Below are 15000 nucleotides of genomic sequence, written 5' to 3' on the forward strand. Positions count from 1 at the left end.
TGGATTTGAGGACACATCATTTGTTGTTTTCGAACTTTCCGATTGAAAAATCCGGAGTTAGACTCTCGGGTATAGGATATAATGTATTAAATGTCTTAGGCATAACTCATGTTCAATTCAAAGTCGGTAGACGCACGTTTGCCGATACATTTGTTATTGTACAAAACATTGATATGTATCCAGCTGTAATTATAGGATACCCATCTATGGGAAATCAAAACATTATCTTAGCCCCTGCCTAGCACGGCGTTTATATCAAAGGGAAATTCTATAAGTCTTCTAATACCTTAAAATCAGTTTTGGATAAAAAGGAGACGACAAATGTAACCGTAACGTACGTTGAAGGACCAATAACTTGTCTCACTAATATAGAAATAATATACGCGACCCAGCAGAATTCTCGTTCACCCGTAATATCATTTTGCACGCAATCTATCGAGCCAAACGTACCTTCGAATTTAATAGTGCAAATAAAGAAAACATTACCGGGATCTGAAATATTAATCCTTTCCGACACTTTGAAAACTAACGTATTGTCTGTCACACAAGCTATTTATACAGTAGGCTCACATCAACAATGTAATATTGAAGTCTGTAATCATTTAAATAACACTTTAGTAATTCACAAAAATCAACATATCTTGGATGTAGAAGTTTATAAACATCGTATTCTTACCGTTGCTGAAATCAATCACTCTCAATCAGTTGCGGATGAATCCCTCTTGCAATCTATTAAAAATAAAATCAATAAAGACATTCAAGACGAAGAAATTCAGCAGAAAATTTTTGGACTTTTAACTAAATATCATGATGTTTTTTCCACTACGGATGGATCCTTAGGAAAAACAGATGTGATCGAGCATCAAATAAGGTTAAAGGACAAGCAGAAAATTATCTATGTACCCTTGTACAGAATCCCTATGAAATTCCAGAATGAAATAAATGATGAAGTAGGTAAAATGCTAGAAGAAGGAGTCATTAGGAAATCAAACAGCCCTTATAATTTTCCATTAATAGTTGTACCGAAAAAAGATCGAACATGGCGTATCTGCGTTGACTTCCGTCGTCTAAACGAGGAGACGATCCCTGATCAATTCCCAGTGCCATGTACTGACGATATTTTGTGTTTGTTAGGTCAGAATGAATATTTTACCAGTTTGGACTTACTTAAAGGCTTTCACCAGATATCATTAGAAGAAGATAGTATCCCATACACAGCCTTCAGCGCAGCCAGGGGACATTATGAATTTTTACGGATGCCTTTTGGTTTACGTTGTGCTCCTATAACATTTACAAGAATGATTAACATAGTGTTTGGAGACTTGTTAGGGGATACATTGCATGCCTATATGGATGATATTGTAATCTTTTCCAACACCTTAGAAGAACATCTACGTAAGTTAGAACTAGTACTACAGAGATTAAGACAACATAACTTAAGGGTAAAGATTAGTAAGAGTGAATTTTTCAAAACAGAATTAACATATTTGGGTTTCATGGTGTCAAGCCAAGGTCTTAAAATATTCCATGATAAGGTGTCGGCTATACGTAATTTTCCCATACCTACTAATGTCAAGGGAATACAGCAATTTCTGGGTTGTAGTGGATATTACAGGAGTTTTATACGCAACTATTCAATAATAGCCGCTCCTTTAACTGATCTTACGAAGAAGGGCGTAGATTTCATATGGTCTGAGCATCATCAACAGGCGTTTAATACCTTGAAAGATGAAATGTGTAGTTCTCCTATCTTGAAATTTCCTGACTTCGGTAAGGAATTCTTCATTGCAACAGACGCCTCAGACTTAGGAGTAGGTGAGGGGTATTGCTTCAGCAATATGATAAACAATTTTTCCCGATAGCTTTTTATTCTCGAAAATTGAGAACTTCCGAAAGTAAGTATGCAGTAATAGACAAGGAAGGGCTAGCTATTGTTAATTCACTAGTGCATTTTAAGTTCATAATTTACGGTTATCCCGTTAAGGTTCTTACTGACCATAAACCACTAACAGAGTTCTTTAAAGGCTTCAACCACAGCCCTAAACGAACTCGGTGGCATTTGATCATTCAAGATTTTGGCGCAAGAATCGGGTATTTACCTGGGAAAGCAAATATCATTTCGGATGCATTATCACGCAACCCCGTGTCATCTTGTATGGAGCCTTTAGCTGAATTAATAGAGATCTCAACATCCATGCCTATTGTTAAAACGATATCTGAACAAGAAGATTTAGGCTGGAGCGCTGAATTATTACAGACTGAGCAAAGAAAAGATCAGAAAATAGAAACAATTATAAATGCTTTGAAAGGCAATCATAAGGAAAAGGGATATATAAAGTATAAGCAGCAGAATTATATAATCAAGGATAATATTCTGTGTAGGACTGTGACAAGGAAAACCCGCCATACACCACATGTAACTAACGACCAGGTAGTAGTACCAATCTCACTCATTTCCACTGTCCTAAATTGGTTGCATGCAAATCCATTACATGGACACCCAGGGTTCTCATTAATGTCACAGAAAGCCAAATCATTGTTTTATTGGCATACGATGCTTACAGTTATAAAAAGACACATAGCTAATTGTCGCACAAGTCCCGTGCCCAATCAACCATTTGAAAGAATACATTTAGATTTGTTAACAGGATTTTACGAGTCAGACAGAGGAAATAAGCACCTCTTAGTAATTAAAGATGCTTTAACTCGATATACAGAACTAATAGTGCTTAAAACTAAAACTGCGATTGAATGTGCTAGGAAGTTTTACGAGTGTTACATTTGTAAACATGGAATTCCACACATGATAATCTTAGACTCGGGTGGTGAATTTAATAATCACTTTCTTACCTCATTGTGTGAATTCCTTGGCATAAAGAAAATAAATACCATGATATATCATCCAGAGTCGAATGGGCTAGTGGAAAGAGCAAATAGGAAGATTTTAGATATATTAAGAGTAACACTAGGGGGATCAGACCCCAACTGGGATATTGCAATACCTGCGGCACTGAGTACTCTGAATCATTCATATCATATATCAATTAAAATGTCACCGCATGAAGCATTGTATGGTACCCCAGTTAGAACGCCTTTCCATGTATTAACGCCTACAACTTATCTATCAAATCCTTTAAAAAAATGTATAAATGCAAGCAAAAGTCGATATGATATCCTTCGAAAGAATTTAGAAGAATCACAAATCATAATGAAAAGGAATCTTGATAAAATAGCGAAGCCAACTAAAACATATACCGTGGGTGATAACGTATATATACAGATAAATGTGCGTAAAGGACTCAATTATAAACTAACACCTAAGTCTGAAGGCCCATTTAACATTTTGGAAACATTAACGGCCAATAGGTTTAGAGTTCAAAACGTATCCTAACCCACGGATGAGAGAATAGTACCATTGGCTCACATAAGAAATAAAAAAAAAAAAGAGAGGGAAAGAAGTGAGGGAAAAATTTTTAGTTGTGTGATTGAAAGTTTTCTTCTTAATACAGGAGTAATTAAATATATTTTTCTCGTTACAGGTTTTCAAGATGAATTTTTTGCTGTTGGGAGTGATATTGTTCGCTCAGACATTTTTCTCGAGTGGGATGAGCTCTAAAACTACAAGTATAGATTTTAAATATGGCACTATAGTTGAAAAATAAGAAGACGTTTTTGTTACATCGAGCAACGTAGTTGTAGAAGTGAATATGCGAGCACTTTTTCTTCCAGAGAATGTCACTAGCTTAAAAACCACCATTTTAAGGTTTTCTGTCTCATTAGATGAGTTGCATAGAAGACATTTTCATTTGACTACAGAGAGTTTGCTTGGATCGACACTAAAAGTTGCAGAGATGCTATCTGATGACTTGCAAAATAAGACTTACGAGACAGAATCTTTGGCTTGTGACCTTTTGATGTGGACTGTAGGACACGAACAGAAAGAAAGACGAAATCCGTTTGTTTTTGCTGCATTAAACATTTTTGGGTCTATTGCAAGTTTAGGTTTAGGAATTTCCAATCGTCTTAAGATTAGTAATCAAAATAAGAAAATTGAGTTCTTTACTCATGAAGATATATTGATTATGTCAGAACTAAGGAATCATTTAGCTTCAATCAATCAAATTATGTATTTAGTAAATGAACATTCAAGTAATATCATTCAGATTATGGAAGTACAGGATTTGTTGGCAACGTTAACGTATTATGATTCAAAGATAGATCACATACATAACAGAATTGCACATTTCATTGAGAAATCCAAAGATTATGTAGAAGCTATCACGTTAGCAACTAAAGTTGTACTGTCGCCCCATTTGTTGCCTATAAATTACTTAAAGTTAGTTCTGGAAAACGGAAGGGATAAACTAGGCTATGTTCCTTTGTTAGGCGAACGTAGGATAGATTTTTATTACAGCCTAATTACAGTAAGCATTGAAAATAACAGGATTAGGATTACAATTCCCTTTGATTCTTCTGATGCCTGGCAATCTTACAGGATATCACCATTTCCGACTATCATGACAAATCACTCAAATCCAGTAATATCCAGTTTGACAGGACACGTATTGATTTCCCCAGACAAGGAAACATATACGGTCATTAAAGACTTAACTCAATTAACTCACTGTTCAGACGCAATGGATAGAAAAATATGTACAGCTGACTCATTTGAATTCCATAAAAAGTTAATGGATTCATGCGAGTTAGGTATAGTGCTAGACGGTGCTCTCTCCCATACGAGTGAAAATTGTCTGGATAAGCTTTATCCCTTTGACAATAATGAGTTCAATTGCAGACTGAACAATGGCTCGTGGATACGATACGACAAGGACGGCTTCAATGTATCATGCCCGGACGGATCCACGTCCTTTGCACACATCTTGGTTGCAGCGGATGGTTGTATCGGGACTTCCCCTAATTCCATGGTGACCAGGGTAAGGACTATCATCAGAGAACGAGCCTACTTTGCGAACTTCACGTGGACGTCGACAATGCCAGCACTACCTCTCCTATACAACAAACAGGTAGCCAAGCGGTTGATGAAATTGACAGAGATGGACCACCTGTCACCGACTTATAAGGAATTTCTTCACCACATACTACTAGCAGGATTAAGTGTGACGGTGATGATATTTATTGCCGTGAACATCCTTGTTTGGCGTAGGTTACGGAACAGTTGGAAGCTAAAACAGAACGTTTCGCCATGTCCAGACAAAACTCCTTATTTAATTCAGTTTAAAGCGTTTGAAATGGCCACCTCATTCGCTAAAGGAGTAAAATGCTCTGGAAATTGTGTGTGTACGAAAAGCAGTTAGTACGCTAGTAATATGTAATTGAAGAAATTATTGAACATTTCATTGTTAAGAATACATTTAAAAAACATTTAGAAAAAATATAAATAATTTTTTCTCTCGGCATCTAATAAAATATATAAGCCGAAATGTTAAAACAAAAGAGAAAAAAAAATAAAAATAACAGAATCTATGGGCATCTAATAAAATATATCAGCCCTATATATATATATATATATATATATATATATATATATATATATATATATATATATATATATATATATATATATATATATATATATATATATATATATATATATATATATATATATATACATATATATATATATATATATATATATATATATATATATATATATATATATATATATATATATATATATATATATATATATATATATATATATATATATATATATATATATATATATATATATATATATATATATATATATATATATATATATATATATATATATATATATATATATATATATATATATATATATATATATATACATATATATATATATATATATATATATATATATATATATATATATATAATATATATATATATATATATATATATATATATATATATATATATATATGTATATATATATATATATATATATATATATATATATATATATATATATATATATATATATATATATATATATATATATATATGTAATAGTTAAAAGAGTTAATATTACATGCTTAAAACACATGACGTAATATGTCATTTTGGATGAAGATGCTAGCCGTGGGACTTGCTGTAGTCATTCAAATCATAAACAGGACGCAAAATGCAGCCTCAACAATGTGACATTTTTCTTAAGCGTCAACACCATGCATCAGCGTGTGAAAGTTTGTGACGTCACCGGATGCAGGTGTCTTCCGAGATTGTGACAAAACTGTTATATAAACTAAGCATAAGATATCTGTGATATCGATAATTTAGTCAGTTCATATCTATACTTCACCAGAATTGGTCATCTGACCAACCCAGCTCCCTCCAGTGATGGAGATGTTTAACTCTGTTGTTTTTAACTAATAAATACTTTTAAAGCTAATAAGATGTACTTCGTTACCCAGCTATACACATCTTAAACAACACATACTCAATGTGTGCTTATAAAAGTAGCACACTATATATATATATATATATATATATATATATATATATATATATATATATATATATATATATATATATATATATATATATATATATATATATATATATATATAACGGATTTTGAGCGAAGCGAAAAATCTATTTTTGGGTGAGATGGCCATGTCGTCCTGATGGAAGTTCCTATAGGGTAGCTTCCTAGGGTATATTACAACTACGGCGATATTCCCAGAGAATTTACCTTAAGGTACCAGAATTCTAACTCCTGGAGCGAATATCCCTCCTGAAAGGGATATCGCGACATATCAGAGGACGTATTCTTGACACGCTACATGGCAATCTGCATCCCGAACAGAGATTTTGTCTCGCAGGGGGCAATTGGCAAGAAACGAATTCGGGAAAGAAAAAGGGGGAGCCGCTCCCAAGGCTCCCTATCTCCCGATTCGTAAGCGTGCCTGGCGCCAATCCTGGCGCCATCTGTATTCCTTGTAGCGTACACGAGGTGCCACAGATACTGTATGTAGGGAGGGGTCCTACAGCCTTTTCTTAGAAAGGCAAGGGCGGGTCCATCAGGACGACATGGCCATATCACCCAAAAATAGATTTTTCACTTCGCTCAAAATCCGTTTTTTGGGCTCAAGCCATGTCGTCCTGATGGAAGTATACCAGAGCATTACTGTATCTGTGGATTCTCAGAACGTGCCGTACTCCCCGGATGTAATTTTTCCCGGTCGACTAGACCTAGAGACCTAAGATGTTACCGTTATACATCTTTTCAACTAACTTTAAACCATGTTAGAGCTTCCTGCCCCCTACAGGGAAGAGTCCTACTAAACTCTGGAAAAGTCTCGAAGAGTACATATACCTATGTATGAATACCAGGCAAGCTAATATAGTGGTCTCGCCCTATATTAACTAAAGCATAGTTTGTAAAGAACCACTGCGTCAATATGAAATATCGACCATATCTCCGCACAATACTTGTATTGGACAAAGGTTTATATCCGCTTAGGAGGAAACTAGTAAAACCGCCATCGTCCCCTTATGGGACGGGGTCCTCCCGTTAAGGGAAAGCATAAACCAATGCAACATAGCTTGCATAAAGGAACAATTCTATTAGAATTATCCCAGATAAGGTACATAGAATGAATGCTCAATTATACCAATAAATTGACACAGGTGAAGGAGACGCAAGGTTCTCAAGAACAAGTTCATTGACAGACAATAAACAGACAGGTTAACCACAATTATATATATATATATATATAAGAAGAGGATAACCAAAAACTTTAAGCATAAGTATGATAGTAAACAGAACTTGTTTATCTGAAAGAAAACACATTAAATGCCACTTTTAAGATTCCAAGGTATCAAAGTCATAAAAGTCTGTATTACAAATCAATGACATTAGCGTTAGAAACGCTCGGCACACATGTCTGCACTTATGCTAGGTTCACCTTTGGAAATGGAACAGTCTACATGGGCAACTCAGTGCCCTCACTTAGTTTGTAGTACGGTATGTAACTACACACTCACCCTGGAATTAATCGTCCCAATTAAAACCACTGTTCCTCGCAGAGTTAAACAGTAGAGTTAACGACGCGACCCACTGCTACCACAGATCTCTTTAGTTCCTCTACTTGCTTCGCATAGTGGCGAAATAACACTCTGGAAGACTTCCAGCCAGTGTATGAACGGAGATGTTCAAAATCCATACAATTAAAGAAATTTAAGGATGAGGCAACTTTCCTCGGATCGTGACCTGCGGGTGTACTGTCAGGATCCGCTCTGCGAATAAAATGTGTGATTTTCGCTCTGAGTTGATTCAGAGATAAATTTGAGCCTGATGTTTCTCCCCTGAATAGTTGACCACCCTTGAAGTCTGAAGTTCTATGAAGATAGACCTTTAGGCATTCTACTGGACATAGAGATGCATCTTCTTTCAGAGGGCAGATTCTCCAGGGACCCCACCTGTTGGTGGGTAACTCATTCTTGGCGAGAAACGTAGGATCCGGAAACAGGTTCAGTTCTCCCCCATCCAGGAACTGAACACGACCTGCCTCTCTCGAGAGGGCTACAATCTCACTAACCCTGGCCCCGGACGCGAGTGCAAATAGGAAAATAACTTTTTGTGTCAAATCCTCACCGCTAGGGAGAGAAAATCATGAGCTGCAGGGTCCGGGTTTTCTGTAATGAAGCGCAGACAGTCGACTTCTGGACTCGCTGGGTCAGAACTGGATCTGGTAGCGGTACAAACTTCAGCTGTAGTTCCAATGCCAGGGGGAACCACACGCTGTTCGGCCACCTGTGGGCTACTATTGCCGCTACCCCCTTGAAAGATCTCAGTTTGTTGAGGACCCTCAACAGAAGGTTGTGAGGAGGGAAACAGATAAATCCTGGACCCTCTGTTCCAGTTGAGGGACATCACGTCCACTGCTTCCGCTAAGGGGTCCTCGTACGGGGACACGTACAGGGGCAACTTCTCGTTGTCTTTCGTCGCAAAGAGGTCTATCTGCAGTTCTGGGACTTGATTCAGAATGAAGGAGAATGATCCTGCGTCTAAGGATCATTCCAACTCTATCGGTGTGAACCTGGATAGAGCGTCCACTGTCACATTGCGGACTCCTTGAAGGTGAACTGCCGACAGGTACCACTTCTTCTTTTCCGCAAATCGGAAGATGGCCAACATCACCAGGTTGAGAGGTGGTGACCTCGATCCTTGTTGATTCAAGCATCTCACAACTACCTCGCTGTCTCACACCAACCTTATGTGGATCGAGTGACGCGGGGAAACTTTCTTTAAGGTAAGGAGCACTGCCATAGCTTCTAGAAAGTTTATGTGAAAGGTCTTGAATAGCTTGGACCAAGTCCCCTGGACTTTTTCCCGATGAGAGTGACCTCCCCATCCCTCCTTCGAGGCGTCTGAGTGAATCGTCACCGACGGGGGAGGTGGCTGAAGAAGAACCGACTTCTTTAGAAGTCTGGCTTGGGACCAAGGCCTGAGAAGAGTACGTAGCCGAAGCGGAACTGGTCTTCTCAGATCTCTTCGCACGATTGATGCATAACTTCTCCAAACTCCGGTTGCATCCTTTAGCTGTGCTCTTAGCACTGGGTCTGTCACCGAAGCAAACTGGAGAGAGCTCAGTACCCTCTCTTGTTCGCGTCTTGATATCCTTTCGGAATCTAGAAGTCTCTTGACAGAACCCGCTATCTCCTTCCTTTTCTTCGCCGGGATGGAGAAACGGTGTGACAAAAGGTCCCAGTGGATTCCCAGCCACTGGAACTTTTGAGATGGAGAAAGTCGAGACTTTTATCTGTTGATCTTGAAACCTAGGTACTGTAGGAACTAGATCACTTGACTGGAAGCTTGCAAGCATTCTGTCTCGGATGCTGCCCACACCAACCAGTCGTCCAGGTAGGCTACTACCTGAATTCCCTTTAGGCGTAATTGTTAAAGAGCTACGCTCGCAAGCTTCGTAAAAATCCTTGGGGCTATGTTTAGCCCGAATGGCATGGCTCTGAAGGCGTATAGTCTTCGTTGTAGCCTGAACCCTAGGTAGGGGGAGAGTTGAAGGTTGATTGGAATGTGCCAATAGGCGTCTGACAAGTCTATAGAGACGGAATATGCCCTCTTGGGCAGTAAGGTCCTTATGTGTTGCAGTGTTAGCATCTTGAATTTGTAATACACTATGAACTTGTTGAGTGGCGACAAGTCCAGAATGACTCTGAGCTTTTCCGAGTCTTTCTTGGGAACACAAAACAGCCTCCCTTGGAATTTGAAGGACTTCACCTTTCAGATCACATTTTTCTCCAACAGTTCTTGAACGTACTCCTCCAGAACGGGGGTGGAGTGTTGGAAAACCCGAAGGCCCGGGGGTGGAGTGCTGTACCAGCTCCAGCCCAGTCCATTCTTGAGTAGGCTGAGGGCCCAGGGATCGAAGGTCCACCGATCCCGAAATTTCAGAAGTCTCCCTCCTACCGGTATCATCCCACTTGGACTGCCGTCCCGAGGTCTTGCCTCCCTGACCACGACCACCCCTGAATCCCCTTCCCCTTGAGGGGCGCCCAGACGAGCCTCTGGCTGCCCCTCTAGGCTTTGCTCGAAAGGAAGTAGACTGCCCTTCGAACGATGGGGTGAATGCCGTGGACTGTGTCGACACGGCCTGGGGTACCCTCTGAAAAGTGGTCGGGGTTTGTGCCACGATCTGGGGCACTGGAGGCAATGGCAATTGCAGTTGCTGTTGCTGTCTAAAAGGCTTGGCTGGCCGAAAAGGTAGCCTAGTCCTCATAGTCTTCCTCTTTGGTTGAGGACCTTCATCCGGGGAAGACTTTCTTTTGATAGCCAGGCCCCACTTCTGGAGAAGGTTTCTATTCTCCAAGGCGGCCTTATCAACTACTTCTTTGACCAAATCGGTAGGGAAAAGGTCTTTGCCCCAAATGTTGGAGGAGATTAGTTTCCTTGGCTCGTGCTTCACCGTAGCCGAGGTGAACACGAACTCCCTACAAGCTCTCCTCGCCTTGACGAAGCCATAAAAGTCCTTCGTCACTGTGGCCAGATGAGTCTTGGCCACCACCATGAACATTTCATGGACCTTGGGGTCACTTGCCATCGTCTCAAGAGTAGTCTGAAGAGACATTGAGGCAGACAGTCTTTCTTTTGTCTCAAACTCTCTCTGCAAGAGAAAGTCAGACAGCTTAGGGAGGTCCTCGCCGAACTGAAGTCCGGCGATATCAGCCTCCAACTTCCCAACTGAGAACGTAAGATGGACGTCCTTCCAGTCTTTGTGGTCCATAGGTAGGGCCAGCGACAAGGGTCTACACTCCTTCAGGGAGGGGCAAGGCTTGTCGGCCTCGACTGCTTTTAGTAGAGCCGCAAACCCTTTCTGTAAAAAGGGGAAGGCTCTAGCAGGAGAGGACACAAAGGAAGGGAGCTTCTTGCTCAATGCAGCTACTTTTGAGTTAGAGAAGCCCCTCTCTTTCAACGAGGATGAAAGCAGAGGTTGAGCCTTAGTATGGTCCATCACTATGACCTCCTTCGGCTCTGTCTCCTCCTTTGAAGCTGGTTCCTTCCTCAGCCGGACATAACAGTCCGGATATGATGCCTTGCTGGGCCAGAATTCCACCTCCTCTAGGGGAACTGAGCCCAGCTTATCCGAGATGACGATCTTTCCAGTCATCATTGGCATGTGCAATCGAAGAGAGGGCCTGTCCCAGCTCTACTGGGAGACCGGCCGATGTTGAGGGAATAGGCTGCGGAATCTGAACCGGAGTAGCCGACACCTCGTCGACCTCTTCCTCTACGACGTCCGGGGCTTGAACTTCATCCTGGCCTTCTGCCAGGAGGTCTTCTTCCAAACGCTCGTCCACGTCAGACATCCTGTCATCTAACTGGATGTCTTGCATCGCGACCGCGACTTCAGCATCCACCTGGATCTGACCTTGGGGGATCTCCTCTTGAGGCTGGGGAATCACTGCATCAGCTGATGCCTTAGGGAAAAGATACGCCCTCATCTTCTCACTTGGAAGATAAGGGCCAGAGGTGTTCTTTTGGAAGCCCCTTACCCAGGTACGAAGCTTCTCCCTTGCTATATCCCTTGATTCCGCTGTCCTAGGGGAATCAAAGGCCTCAGTAATTAGGTTAGTACACACAATACATACCTGAGGGTCCCAATACTGGAGATCATCCTTGGAGACAGCGCATGCTGCGTGTTTCCTACAAAACTCATGTCCGCAGAGGTTCTTGCTGCGGACGTTGTAGAAAACATTTCCGCACTTCTGAGGGTCCCCCTGTAAAGAAAAGAAATTTCCATGAGTATCAAGTGAACTATGTATCACTGGATATGCATAGTATAGCATAACAATTCATAAAGGAAAGACACACACTTGTGTTTCCCTCACAACCCATTGTTGCAGCCTTCCAGATAATAAAATCAAATGGTTAATCTCTTCTAGAGTAACCAATGCAAGGTTTCCAAAGGAAACAGGTGGAGCTCACACCTAAGCAATGATTTTAAAATCCTGGATAATAGGCAGGAAAGAACTCACTTTCCTATCTGTAGGGCCAAAGGAAAGGACTGTGCAAGAAAACAGAAAAGTGTTAGAACACACAGTGCTGTACCAAAACCCATATCATAGTTTTCTTCTTACTGTATATGTTATACTGAAGAATACTAGTACAGTATAGGAGGATACGTGCCGGCCGGCAAGTATAACTAGCTTTAAAGTATACTACTTAACAGCTATAAGGCGGCAGAACTCTGGTTCAAGTGCATGTGCCGGCCGGCAGCAACTGCCGGCCGGCAACAGCCAATGTCGGCCGGCAATGGCTGCCGGCCGGCAACTACACAAGGTAGTACCCAGCTGCCGGCCACACTCTTGGTGACCGGCAGACAAGGGCTGACATTAGCCGGCCGGCAAAGGTACAGGACCGATGCCAGCCGGCAGCAAAAGAACCAGAGGACTACACCCGCCCGGCTGCCGGCCTCATAGTCCGGCAGCCGGGTCGGGTACAGCACTAGAAGAAAGATAGGATGGATGCCGGGATAAGAGAGTACACTACCTCCAAGCCCGGCAATCCGAAAGAGTGCATATAAGGAAGGGGAGAATCTAATTCAGGCTTCCTGACCAATGCCATCTGACTCTGCAAGCAGGCATGGATGAGGGACCAAGGGAGGTCCGGGCAGCACTCAAAACAGAAGACCCTTGCCGGCCAGCAGCTCTGCCGGCCGGCAAGGGACTGAGTCAATTCCACATCCTAACCTATTCTAGGTCCAGATGTAGAATAATGTACAGTACTGTAATGGCTAGACCATTACATCGATAGAGGGGGAAGGGACAAAGATGGTCCTACCAACCTTGCTTTAGTGACGGATCACCCGCAGCCAAGAAACTTATCTCAGCCTAAGGGAGATCCAAGGGGGGAGGCCAGCAATACTTGCCAGCTCCCAGAGCACCAAAGCAAGGAAGGTGTTGCTACTCCCAGGGAAAGAAACTTATCCTCCCCCGAGAACAGCAACAAGGACTAGTCTGGTAGATCACAAAAGAAGGAATCATATCCACAGAAACCTTCGGTAGTGACCTAAGGAGGCTAAGCCACCTTTGTCTGTGTCAGGCCAGCGAGGGAGACTCTACCCCAAGCCAGACAAACACAGACTCAGACTAAAAAACTCTGTTGTTCTGTCCCTCTTTGAACCAGACTTACTGGAACAGGAAGGTACAGTAACACCCCAGTATAGTTTTATCGGAAATTAATTCGGAAAAAACCACTTAGGGATAAGCCCAAGGCTTAAACAGAGGGAAAGGGATTGCAGACCTTCTCCGAAGAAAAGAAAGCAACCGGGGAGAAAGTATACTAAGTCTCCATAGGCAACTTAGCCTAGGCACCAAGAGAATCGATTACCTAAATCACCTAAACTCACTCGTATACTATCTTGGAAATATTCCACACAATCTTAAATGTATAAAACATAGCCTAAAGCTTCAATAAAATTTTAATACACTCGGAAAAAACCAAAATCATGCATAAAGTACTAAGACCAAACGACTAGGCTACATGGCCTAGCGTAGGCCAGGATGGCGAATACTTCGCCAAAATAATACTAAGCACGAAAGGAAATCCAATGTAATGCTAAATAGCTAAAATTTATTAAAGCAAAACAACCGGCGTGTCGCTCTGACCAACTAAACTTATACCTAGCGAGCGACAGAGTCCATGACGCCTCCGGTAGGCTACGGCTCTTGTAACAAAGATTAATCCTATTAATCACTCAAAAAATTACCAAGAGCCTACATTTATACATAAAAGACATGGTACTCAACTTATCAGAGGCCGACGAAGACGGAGAAGCCATGAAAAGCAGAATAAATCCAAGATGTGCGAGAAACACAGGAAAAAACACCGAGTTGTTAAGCTACGCAAAAAGGAATACAGATGGCGCCAGGATTGGCGCCAGGCACGCTTACGAATCGGGAGATAGGGAGCCTTGGGAGCGGCTCCCCCTTTTTCTTTCCCGAATTCGTTTCTTGCCAATTGCCCCCTGCGAGACGAAATCTCTGTTCGGGATGCAGATTGCCATGTGGCGTGTCAAGAATACGTCCTCTGATATGTCGCGATATCCCTTTCAGGAGGGATATTCGCTCCAAGAGTTAGAATTCTGGTACCTTAAGGTAAATTCTCTGGGAATATCGCCGTAGTTGTAATATACCCTAGGAAGCTACCCTATAGGAACTTCCATCAGGACGACATGGCTTGAGCCCAAAAATATATATATATATATATATATATATATATATATATATATATATATATATGTATATATATATATATATATATATATATACATATATATATATATATATATATATATATATATATATATATATATATATATATATATATATATATATATATATATATATGTACGAAACCGTGTTACATGTACGTACCAGGAAATCGTGTTTGTGCACTAAAACTGAATCTTTACCAAGGTAACAAATATTTGTATTTGTTACCGTATTGGGTTAATCTATGTTTCTAACAAA

Source organism: Palaemon carinicauda, chromosome 32, assembly GCF_036898095.1.
Source record: "Palaemon carinicauda isolate YSFRI2023 chromosome 32, ASM3689809v2, whole genome shotgun sequence".
In the NCBI taxonomy this organism is placed as follows: domain Eukaryota; kingdom Metazoa; phylum Arthropoda; class Malacostraca; order Decapoda; family Palaemonidae; genus Palaemon; species Palaemon carinicauda.